The 12,266-nt window shown below is 40.9% G+C and overlaps 1 protein-coding gene across 1 annotated transcript in view; it reads right to left on the bottom strand.

Moving 5' to 3' along the window:
• Positions 1–12,266, bottom strand: part of LOC143154895 (dual specificity protein phosphatase CDC14C) — a 33,195-nt gene that overhangs the window by 16,487 nt on the left and 4,442 nt on the right. The window lies entirely within an intron of this gene.

The following is a 12,266-nucleotide window of genomic DNA, read 5'->3' as shown; positions in this document are numbered from 1 at the left end:
TAGCTTACTTAAGGAGTATCGTGTAATATTTGTGTAAAAAATATTTTCGAAAGGCGAACATAATGGGGAAAATATTAGAAATGTAATTTGTAATATAAATTTAAATGGTGTAAGTTCTACATACCCTAGATAAATTTCATTTTATAACGAAGGGAAATCTGCCCTTAAATTTACGGTAATTTATCATGCCAAATTACTTATCTCATGTTTGACGCATCGATACGAAACGTTTGTCAAGCATCCGCACGTTTTTCAAGTTTTTCTTTCATGGAAACCAATCGAACAAAAAGATGAACAGTCGATAATTAAATTTTAATAATTTTACTCTATTATTTATATTAATTTATCACAGTATCGCGATACTTGAATCTTCTCAGAAATACTTTTAATTATAAATATCTAATGTATTGTGAATTGTTTCAGAGACTTATTGTAACAAGAAAGAGGAACAATTATGTACGAAATTATCGCCGAAAGATTTTGCAGTATGGGGGGTACAACGAATCACATGATCGCTAAAACACGCTGCATGGGGTAAGTCCAACCCTCTTTTACGTTTTCATTATTTATCACGTTATGGACGACGAGGACACGATTACATCACGAATACTAGAAATTAAAAAAGTTTATTGAACGGTATAATAAAAACAAAATCTCTAAAAATAACGAAGGAATGCAAAATTTTCTTGTAAAGTAAACTGTTCACTATGTGTCTACTTGATGTTGCAAAACGCTTTGTCATTATTAAATAATAAATATTCATTGTAGATGCATTTTAAAAAATTCAATACAACGAAGTAATTTTGCAAAACAGAATGCAGTATTCAAAAGTTTTTACTTGACTCGAAAACAATTTTTACTTCAAACGATAATTGATTTTTATTATTTTATTTATTTCAAGAAGTTTATCAGCTTATAAATTATTAATATAGGTTCAAAGCGACATTATAATCTGTAGCAGCATAATATGTACAATGTACTTCGTTACGATATGCAAAAACAATGATACTTGAAAATTTTTCTATCCACAAGTGCGACGAGTGTACACATTGAAATACATAATAAGGTAAGAAATTTTTTTTCAAAGTATTTTCTACAATCGGTCAATGCCAAGTATGAAACGAAGAATCATTACCATTTCAAATTTATATTCAGGTAAAATTTCTAAACATTATTTCATATTCTTATTTAACACTTACGCAACAGTCTCTTTACGAGACATTGTATACCACTAAATATAAATTTTCTATTCTTTGATCAAATTCGAAAATAATTAAACACTCTATTTATATTTCAAAAATACACAGACTACAATTTTTATTCATAATCAAAAAAAAAGGTTACAAATATCAACAGATAACATTGTTGCGTGTAGCAAGTTTCTCAGCCACGTTATTTAAATAAAATAGTACAGTGTACGCGAGGTAAAATTTCTAAACATTATTTCATATTCTTATTTAACACTTACGCAATAGTCTCTCTACGAGACATTACATACCACTAGCTACAAATTTTCTATTCTATGATTAAACGCTCTACTTACATTTCAAAAATACACAGACTACAATTTTTATTCGTAATCAAAAAAAAAAAAAAAAGGTTACAAATATCAACAGATAACATTGTTGCGTGTAAGAAGTTTCATAACCACGTTATTTAAATAAAATGGTACAATGTACGCGAGGTAAAATTTCTAAACATTATTTCATATTCTTATTTAACACTTACGCAATAGTCTCTCTACGAGACATTACATACCACTAGCTACAAATTTTCTATTCTATGATTAAACGCTCTACTTACATTTCAAAAATACACAGACTACAATTTTTATTCATAATCAAAAAAAAAAAGGTTACAAATATCAACAGATAACATTGTTGCGTACAGCAAGTTTCATAACCACGTTGTTTAAATAAAATCGTACAGTGTACTCGAGGTGTAGCGTTCGGGAAAACAATTCCTCCGTATCGACGGTTTCAGCGAACGAATACACGATTTCCCAGTTTCGTCGATGCGTTTCACGCTCGGGGCTCGATTTTCCTCGAAGCTGCACGCATCGGTGCCGGTATCGCTCGATCGTTCAGCTCGTCATAGGCGGGTGCTTTCTTCTAAATCGAGACGTCGCACGCGGACGTGTACCTTCTTATCCAGGTTGCATAAACCGCGCGCCATCGTTCGCCGCTACAATTTGCGAGTGCACCGGGAAGTACTTTAACATGCAACGTGGGACCCAAGCGGTAAAGCGACGAGAGGCGACCGGCCGGTGGATATCGTGGCGGCGTCCGATCGGTATTTACGATTCAAGAGAAATCTTTCTCGAGACAGGAGGCGGCTCCGTCCATCCGTCCGTGCATCCATTCCTGCGTCCGTCAATCCGTTATAATTTCTCCGTTAATAGAATCCGAGATTTCGTAGCGAATCGTGCGACGCATTCGAATACATCTCGTCACCGTTCTCTCCTTTCTCCGCTCATCCACCTTGTCTTCCTCCGCGTTCCCTCTTTCACTCCCCCCACCGCTTCGAACGACCCTTTTCCACGTCCACGTTATTTTCTATCTGGCTACCAATGGAATCCTTCGTTTCCGGTATCTTTTTTTTTTCATTCTTTTTTTTCTTCTTCTTTTTCGCGTCCCTTCTTTTCGCATTTCCGACTCTCACGCTTTTCTCTTCGACTTCCGCGTAGATTTTTCCGATTTTATTCGAGTTTTACTCTCCGATTGTTTTATTTCGGTTCTTCTTTCCATCGATAGATTTCATCCGCCTCTTTCGTTTTTGGTTCTCTTCTCTTGTTCATTGGTACTTTCTACTAGATTTCCTCTTCTTGTATTCGTTTTTCGTATAGTTTTTTTTCTTACGTGTAATAATAAAGTTTCAGTAATTCAAGTTCGATATCAAGAATCGTAAATTACGCGCGAGGATTTTTTGTCTTCCATTGAGATCAAAAGTGTCCACACGCGGAACGAACCAGCCGGAGCAACAAATTTCAAGATTTACATTATTCATGGCAAAATTCTTCCGCGGGAGTATTACCAACGAACTGGCGAGGTTCTCCCGATGAAAACGAGTACAAACACGACCATGTTCGGAGCATTTTCGGTTTCGAAAAATCAAAAATTTTTCAAAATCGCTGCAACTAAAAGTAATCGGAACATAGTCGTGTTTGGGCTCGTTTTCATCGGGAGAGGCTCACCGATCGATTGGTGATACTCTCGCGAAGCTAGAACAATTTAAAAATTTATCCATTCTTCGCTAAATAAAATTCACTTCCGTCTATCCGAATAAAGATAAACGAGTTTCGCGTATCAAAGACACAAACCCAAGAACCTTTTCTCAAAAGCGCCCTCTACGTTACGTTCTCCATTTTCTTAGCTCTCCTCCTATCAATAAATCCGTTTCTGTTCTCTTATCTAGCGTATCTTTACGAGCCCTGGCACATTTCTTATTCGTAACGACCACGAAGTTCAGTTTCCCGTACTTCGTTCAACGTCGGTTTCTTCATTTTTCCTTTAGCCACTTGGACGGTTCGCCGCTAAGGTATCGTAATCGTGCGCGTCCACGTATGCAAAGCCCAACCCATATCTTCGGGCTGATACGGTCGCGCGTGTGCGCGCTACTAAGGCGGAACGCATGCCGGCCAGCGGCGATAAGGTCGAATCGAATTCGTTCGAGTCGCCCGGTTGGCAGATCTTCCAATTGGTAACCGAGTCGCGTGAGATTTCACCGGTGATTTTACGCGAAACGGGTTCGACTTGCAACACCGAATCGATTTTGGTCTCTCTTCCTTACTGCGTTCTCACTGTCGCTGTATTGTCATTCATTCGACGCAGCCGAAGTACTACAAGGAACTGCAAAGGAATACCCCCAGGGTGACGTTCATCCGTCTTCCCGGCGGTAAACAGCGTTTTCATTGTAACAACACCGGTCGTTACTCTATGTTCGACGAACTCGGCCTCGGTAGTGAAATAATTCCAAAGTTCCAGCGAGGACACTTTTCTCGGCTCGTCTCTGGATAATTCGAGAAATATTATATACTTACACGAGTTTCTGATAAAATCTGGAACAGTTAAGAGTACTTTGGATAGACTAGTTGAAGGAAATAATATTGTTCCGCAACCCTGTGCAAGGCTACAGTATCAGGTCTAAGAGAGAAAAGTCATTTCGTTATTTTTTGGTGAAAATTTACTCTATGTTCTACGAAATTGTCGTCGGTAGTGAAATAATTCCAAAGTTCCAGCGAGGACACTTTTCTCGGTTGGTCCCTGGAGAATTCGAGAAATGTTACATATATGCACGAGTTTCTGATAGAATCTGGAACAGTTAAGAGTACTTTGAGTACTCGAGTTAAGAGTCGAAGGGAATAATATTCTTCCGCAACCCTGTGCAAGGCTACAGTATCAGGTCTAAGAGAGAAAAGTCATTTCGTTTTTTTTTTGGTGAAAATTTACTTTATGTTCTACGAAGTTGTTATCGGTAGTGAAATAATTCCAAAGTTCCAGCGAGGACACTTTTCTCGGCTGGTCTCTGGATAATTGTATATTCGAGAAATGTTACATAGTTGCACGAGTTTCTGATAGAATCTAGAACAGTTAAGAGTACTTTGGATAGACTAGTCGAAGGGAATAATATTCTTCCTCAACCCTGTGCAAGGTTACAGTATCAGGTCCCTGATAGGTGTCTGATTCTCGACTCGAGTCTAAATCAGAGACTTAAATTATATTTGTCATTCACTCTAGGCTCTCTGTTCAAGAATCACCAAATTATTGGGTTGTTTGGAAAGTCATTTCGTTTTTTTTTGGTGAAAATGAAACACGATTTTTTTAGAGTGTGTAAACATTTTATTAAATTATATATGCTCCATTTTGGAAAATGGAATGATTTTAGGAATAACATAGTATAGTGGACCACAAGACACTTTCCGTAATTAACGGAAAGTTAATTTCTTCCTGTTTTATGTTGTACGGAAGTTCTGTGTAAAATACGAATATGTAAAAAAATTGGCTGAAAGACTAAACGTGATGCGTTAAAAATCGATCAGAAGATGTAGCCTTACTGTTCGAGAATCATTACATTATAACGTACCTTACAATCTTTTTTGTAACTAAGACCAACCGCACGAATGTTCTCTATTACAAAAAAAAGAATTCACTGGAAGAGCTCCATCGGAGGAAATCTTCGAAAGACACTTTAAGAATCACTAGGTTACAACATTCTTAACCCTTTGCGCTCGATTCGTTCTTTTACACGTAAACTGAAAACCTCGAAGAGATCTAACTCAAAAGTAAGAATAAATCGTAGTCTCAATTGGGATCTTATATCTCTGTATATTTTACAAAGCATTTCTTTCACCTCGAGCTATAAAGTTTACCTTAAAAATTAGAAAAATTAGAAAAATTTAGAAAAAGTAGAAAAGTAGGAAAATTAGACAAATTAGTAAAATTAGAGTACAAAAAATTCACTGGAAGAGCTCCATCGGAGGAAATCCTCAAAAGACACTTTAAGAATCACTAGATACCTTAAAATCCTTTTTGTAACCAAGACCAGCGGTTCTCCACGAATGCTCTCTATCTCAAAAAAAAAGAATTCTCTGGAAGATCTCCATCGGAGGAAATCCTCGAAAGACCACAGATGACACGTTAAAACTCATCCAGAAGATGTAGCCTCGCTACTTTAGCCACGATAAATTACCAAAAAAGTAAATTGAAGTTCAGATTTCCCTTCGTTCTAAAATGAAACTTATCTAGGGTATGTAATACTTACACCACTTCAAATTACGCTAGATTACAACGTACCTTAAAACCCTTTTCGCCACCAAGATCAGCGGTCCTTCGCAAATGTTCTCTATCTCGAAACAAAAAAAAAGAAAAGAAAAAAAAATAGAATTTTTGCTCGAGCTCGATCGGAGTAAATCGTCGAAAGACACTTCCATTCGTGGAACGACTGATCGTTCCAGCCGGGTTGCAACTCCGCGTTAAAAGTTTCCAGAAGGTGTCCACTGGAACGCTGATCGCGACCAACATCCTCTGCGGTCGTCGTGTGCGGCATCCAAGATCCGCTCATTGTTTCTCTAATGCATATTGACTATTAACAGCAAATCCGTTTTCCTTATTGGTAGTGATATAACTACGTCACGTCCTTATTCGCTAAGCGGCGGCCATCGGCTACGTTCATCTTCGAGCCGCGTCCATATTCGGCGGTCCCACCCACGCGCGATGCTGGTCGCGTTCGAAGAGGTGCCTTAACCGATCAATCGCAAACGAAACGCCGACGCGCGAGCCCGGAGACGAGGTGGAGAAAATCGGGATATCGCAGTCGGTATTCAACGGCCTTATCCGGGCTGTAACGTTACCCGAGATACGCGCGCTTAAAATAGATCCCGTGCGATACCCGCTGGAAACGTAATTAGCAGGCGAGAACTCGCTCGAACGAAGGTGTACGTACGTTTTTTTCTTTTTTTTTCTTCTCGGACGACCTTGCTCCGATTCGCGACGCTTCGGGGTGGTTCTCGATCAGAGGAGACGAATGAAGTAGGGAGGGGCTCGATTTGGAGATTTTTATGTCTTGCTATTGGGAGGGTGGAGGATCAGTGTCTTAGAGCGATACGGATTTTGGGAAATATTGTTAGAAATTTTCTTAGCGAGATTCTTGGGGGAAGGGTTAGGTCTGGGTTAGTCCTCGAACGTTATGGATTTTGGGAAATATTGTTGGAAAGTTTCTTATCAAGATTCTTGAAGAAAAGGTTAATATTTTTGTTTGGGTTTGGTCTGGGTTAGTCCTCCAACGATATGGATTTTGGTAAATATTGTTAGAAATTTTCTTAGCGAGATTCTTGGGGGAAGGGTTAGGTCAAAGTTAGTCCTCGAACGTTATGGATTTTGGTAAACATTGTTAGAAATTTTCTTATCAAGATTCTTGAAAGAAAGGTTAATATCTTCATCTGAGTTAGGTCTGAGTTAATCCTCTAACGATATGGATTTTGGTAAACATTGTTAGGAATTTTCTTATCAAGATTCTTGAAAGAAAAGTTAGGTCTGAATTAGTCCTCCAACAATATGGACTTGAGTAAATATTGTTAGAAATGTTCTGATCAAGATTCTTGAAGGGAGGGTTAATTATCTTCGTCTGGATTAGGAGTAATCCTCGAACGATATGGATTTTGGAGTAGAAGTGCCCTAAGGAAGGGTCAATGTCTTCTCCTCCGGTAATCTAGGAATACGAGAAGAGTAAATATTCTTTAAAAATAACCACCAAAGTCGATGAATAGTGCCAAGTATCGATATGGCTAAGAATTCATCGATCTGGAACACGTTGAAATATTATCCTAGGAATTGAAACTTACGTGACCATCCTGATCATCGTCTAACATATGGAAACAATCTCCATGGATCGTTTTAAGGAAGGAGAGAAAGATTCTCCGATTCGCGGTTCTTCCGAAGAAGCAAATTGATCACGGAGGGAAATGGCTACCATTGTTCAAGTTCGTGAGTCATCTCAGGGAAAAAGGATCACCGAGCTAAGTAGCCTTGTCATCATTGTACCAAAGACATCCCCGATTCGAGACACGTAGAGAAACAACAATCTTCATCGATCATTAAATCCTCTCAAAGGGTGAGTCCTTCGATTCTCGTCGGATGATATCATCTCTCGATACCTCTTCCAAGTGCAATGAATCGAAAAATCTCTGACAGATGAATAATCCGCGCGTTGTCTCAACCTAGAAGCCGAAGAATCTTCCATTACCGTAACAACATTTTAACACAAGATGTAAATCCTTCGATTCCACAGTTTACCGAAGCGTGACCATCCTGATCATCGTCTAACATAGAGAAACAATCTCCATGGATCGTTAAACCCTCACAAAGGGCGACTCTTCTTCTCTTCGATCCTGGCTGGACGATATCGTCTCTGGATACATCATCAAATAGTATCGACTCGAGAAATACCTAACAAATGTGTTTACTCAACTATCTAGAAGCAGGAGAATTCTACCTAACCATACATTTTGAACAAAATTCGACTGAAAATCTTTCTACTCTAAAAATACCCAAAACATGTATCTCAACTTTCCAGAAACAGGACAATCATACCGTACAATTTCGAAAAAGATTCGATTGGAACTTCGATCAAAGTGTATAACTAAACGTCGTACGTCGACAAATCTCAACCTTACAGAAAAGCAGCAAAGGATAAAAAAAGGCTATCGAATTTTGTTCAATTTAATAACCTTGACCAGACCGTAGCTTATCGTATGTTTTCTTTATCCCAGCCCAAGACGCGAGCCGATCCGAAGATATGGTTACATCGAGGGTCGTAGGTCGGAGAAGAACGATCGCCATGTTTGGGCCAATTGATCGTCCCGGCAACGCGCTCCATCTGGATTCAAGACGCGTGAAGAAACATCGCTCTTGGACGATCCACCCAAACAACAATCGAGACGTTCCCCCAGAAGCTTTTCACCTGGAAGTCGGCACCGAACCGAGACGCCCGTCGATTGGAATGTGCGTCGCGAAAGCATCGGTGCGTCTCCTCCGCCCCGGCTCGATAATTTGGACGGTTGCACAGCCGCGAGCCAAGAGCGGAGTAACTGGCACATACACACCGGTACCAAAATACCGGCGCACAAGAGAGCCAGCCGGAGAAACGTGTACGGGGACACGAGGTGTACGTGTTCTGCGAGTGAGAGGCGATCGAGGGATAGATGCTCGCGAGCGAGGCGGCTCCGCTTCCGCGTGGACGGACAATCGCCTTTGACGAGCGTTCTCGCGTGCGCGCACGCGCTCTATCTTTCTCTCTTTTTCTCTCTCTCTTTCTCTTCACCACGCGCGGATTTCAACGTCGTCGGTGCGCTCGCGCGTTTATAGATGGACGCGCGTCTACCGACCGCGTATACGATCGGTGGAACGTATAGAGCGATCTTGAGAAATATTTGAAAAATTGTACGGTGTCGGGACGAGGTAGCTCGAGCCAAGACTTTTGGGGGATGCTTCTCAGGGCGATGGGAACTTTCAGGATCTGGGACAAGTGTAGGCAATTTCGAGGGAAAAGTTTTTAGGGCAAATTTAGGTAGTAATTTTGAGGGAAATGGGTCTAGGGATGAATGTGAATAGTAATTTTGAGGGAAATGTGTCTAGGGATGAATGTGGATAGTAATTTTGAGGGAAAAGTGTCTAGGGATGAATGTGGATAGTAATTTGGAGGTAAAAGTGTCTAGGGATAAATGTACATAGTAATTTAGAGGGAAAAGTGTCTAGGGCCAAATGTAGATGGTAATTTTGAGGGAAAAGTGTCTAGAACAAAATGTAGATAGTAATTTAGAATAATTAGAAAATAGACGACTACCCGTTAGTATGTGAAACTTAGAATCTTAATTGTGAAGTGATGTATTCCATGGATTAAAATTTAACTGTTATGTAGGTGTACGCTATGAATGCTCAAAGCAAGCAGCTCGTAGTCAATATACTAGACTAACCTAGTGGGAGAAAATTATTTATTATACGATTCCACATGAGAAAGTTTAACTGTTGCGAGTATATAGTTGTTGGTTTGTAAATTTCGTTCATCTCTGAACTCGCCAAAAATCTTACTAGTATTTTGTAACCAATCCGCTGCTCCTCTGAGAGAGAATTATTTAGTAGACCATTTCACAAGTAAAAATGATCTGTCGCGAATAATTAGTGTACGTTGCTCGAAAAATGTGTCTATAGCTCGTACATTTAAAAATGTTCCACCTTCTGCTGATCCAGTCTATCTAATATCTTAAGAGTTCGCTGTCTCTCGTACGAGAAAATTATTTCGCGCCTTGTAACCGACGAAGGTATCGTTTCACCTCTTCGAAGCGAGGTTTACCACTCGAGATCGCTGTATTCGTTCCGTGTAGCGTACAAGCACCACGCGGCTGTCGAAGAAAGCACGGCGACGGGGACCACGGCATCGAGGAACTCTCCCGGTGTCTCTCCTCTTGTCTCCTATTCTCCCCGGATGACCGCGGTCGATACGCATGAGCATTCGAATCACGACGGGTGCGAGCGGGCACGTAACAATTTCTGTTCCCGGGACTGGAGCCACTGGAGGCGATCCTTCCCAGTTGGGGCCGCGTCGCGCATCCGTTCAGCCTTGGACACGCGCGTTTTTAATCTTCCTAGTCGGAGGAGAGCCCCGTACGTCCCCATCGCCCTTGCACTTGCACGACTTCGTCGGAGAAGTGGCTGACAAACGTACATCGGCGATGGACACGGGTGCACGAGGGATGGGGTTGCGCGGTTGGAAAAGAAGGGAACCGTAACACGAGAACACTCGCGGGATGCAAAGATCCACCGCAGTTGGGAGAGGGAGCTGGGAGGGTGGAGGCGGGGAGAACTCGTACATCCTCGTTTGGAAGTATTCCACTCGCTGTTTTAATTTATCGTGATCCTACGTGATTCCCGTTAGGATGATAAACGTCGTGGTTCGGTCGCTGCGTCTTCGGAGCGAGTTTATCTTCATAACCGTGAGCGGACGCTACGACGTCCGCCGCGAGGAGACGTACCAGAAGATTCGATTGTTATTCGCAAGGTAGCGGAATATATATTTTCGAGTATCTTGTCAAACGTTGAAAATTGGAACGCGAAATGGTGCGGCAGAGGGCTTTTCCCGTTTTTGAGGTTTCGTGGAAATTCTCATTCCGAGAGTAGAGAGAGGAGAGACAGAGTAGAGAGCGTAGACAGTGGAGAATAGAGAGTAGAGAATAGAGAGTAGAGAAAATAGAGAATAGAGTAGGAAATAGAGAATAGAGAATAGAGAATAGAGAATAGAGAATAGAGAATATAGAATATAGAATATAATATAGAATATAGAATATAGAATATGGAATATAGAATATAGAATATAGAATAGAGAATAGAGAATAGAGAATAGAGAGTAGAAAATAGAGAATAGAGAATCAAGAGTAGAGACTAGAGAATAGAGAATAGAGAGTAGAGTATACAGAGCAGAGTATAGAGAGTAGATTATAGAAAATACAGAATAGAGAGTAGAAAATAAAGAATAGAGAATAGAGAATAAAGAGTAGAGACTAGAGAATAGAGAATAGAGTATACAGAGCAGAGTATAGAGACTAAAGTACAGAGACCAGAGTATAGAGACCAGAGTATAGAGACTAGAGTATACAGAGCAAAGTATAGAGAGCAGAGTACCTGCTCTTCCGAGTCTAGAGAGTGTGTGAAACACAGCCGTGAAATTATACGAGTAGACTCGCGAAACTGACAATCTTGCATCTCGTACGAGACGATACTACATTTGCGCACAACCCGTTGAAAAATAGCGAGAAAAATAATGTATGAAAAATTACCCTAGTTTCCGAAGTCCTTATCGAGGATGGTAGAGAATTCGATCGCCACGAATCGGTTTCCCCAGCACGCGTTGCGACAGGGTTGCTCTTCCCCGAAACGCTCGTCCGGGCGCTGGTTGTTCTTCCCGCTCTCTCGCGGGTCAACGTGTCCCAGGTTTCAATCGTTGATGACGATATTTCAACATTCGACTGTCGGTGGTGATCATGGTGCAAGATTTAAGTCTTGATTCACCGGGACGCCCATTGATACGCGCGTCAGGTACACGCTGAATTCTTATGCTAATGCGAGAAAGGAGCCGAGAAGACAATACATCCACATCCACACGGTCGCTCCCGCATCTGTATACACTCTGCGTCCCGTATTCTGTATTCTGTCAAGTGAATTAATACAATCACGAGGACCGCCGGGTGATTTTAGATGCGGTGAGATCGTGATCGCCGCGCCGGGCTCTTTATTGGGCTTTCTCATTGGGAAACGGAGATCGGGTCGCGATCATCCTGACCTTGGAAAGTCCATTTCTAATCGAACCGATATATCCTTTCCTCCTCCCGAAACGGAGACCTCGGTACCTCGTGGTCGAAACCGCGTTTCGACACTGTCCACACCGGCACCGTGGAAAACGATGCGATTGAATAAACAATACCGTGCATCGACTCCAAGATATAGGATACCCTTTCCTACGGGACACCGTCTTCGAAAATATTCCCTTTCGCTTAAAATAGTGTTTCTACAGTGTCTCTTAAACAAATGACACGATCGAAAAACAATTCCACCCGTTGAAACGACTCGAAAATATACGATACAATTACTTTTTCCACGAGGCTCCATTTTCGAGAAAGTTAATCGCAGTTTCTCAGACAGTTAAGTTTCATTGCGAGTAATCGTACTTACTTTTGGAACGAAGTAATTCGCAATCAGAAATTTGGTACTTAATATTAA

The sequence above is a fragment of the Ptiloglossa arizonensis genome, chromosome 2 (assembly GCF_051014685.1).
Source record: "Ptiloglossa arizonensis isolate GNS036 chromosome 2, iyPtiAriz1_principal, whole genome shotgun sequence".
Lineage (NCBI taxonomy): Eukaryota > Metazoa > Arthropoda > Insecta > Hymenoptera > Colletidae > Ptiloglossa > Ptiloglossa arizonensis.
Note: the sequence above shows the minus strand (reverse complement) of the source record. Positions and strands in the feature narration are given on the sequence as shown.